Source organism: Lonchura striata, chromosome 5, assembly GCF_050655825.1.
Source record: "Lonchura striata isolate lonStrDom1 chromosome 5, ASM5065582v1, whole genome shotgun sequence".
Taxonomy (NCBI): Eukaryota; Metazoa; Chordata; class Aves; order Passeriformes; family Estrildidae; genus Lonchura; species Lonchura striata.
The window spans coordinates 60,587,835-60,588,210 of NC_140707.1; positions in this window are offsets into that span (position 1 = coordinate 60,587,835).

Consider the following 376-nt stretch of genomic DNA (forward strand, 5'->3'; position numbering starts at 1 on the left):
TCATTGATGTGCGCCTTGCAGAGGATAAGAAACCTGGACTTCCAGCTTATAGACAAAGCATCCAGCCTGAGACTCAGACACAGACACCTTGTCCCATTTGCATTACAAAAAAAACTCTTTTTTTTTTTGTTGAGACAGAGATATCTCCTGTTGAGTCTGGAGCCCATTCAGAGCTTCCTTCTTCTGCCTGCCAGTGGGCTCCCTTAACAGCCAATCCAGCCACATACTAAAGGTAATTCAGATGGAAAATATCCCAGCCCAAAGAAAAACACATCTCTTGTCATACTAGAATACTCATTTCTTTCACTGTCAAGGGTCAAACCCGGATTTTTTTATTGTCACCTATGACTTGCTCATGTGAGTTACATGACTACTT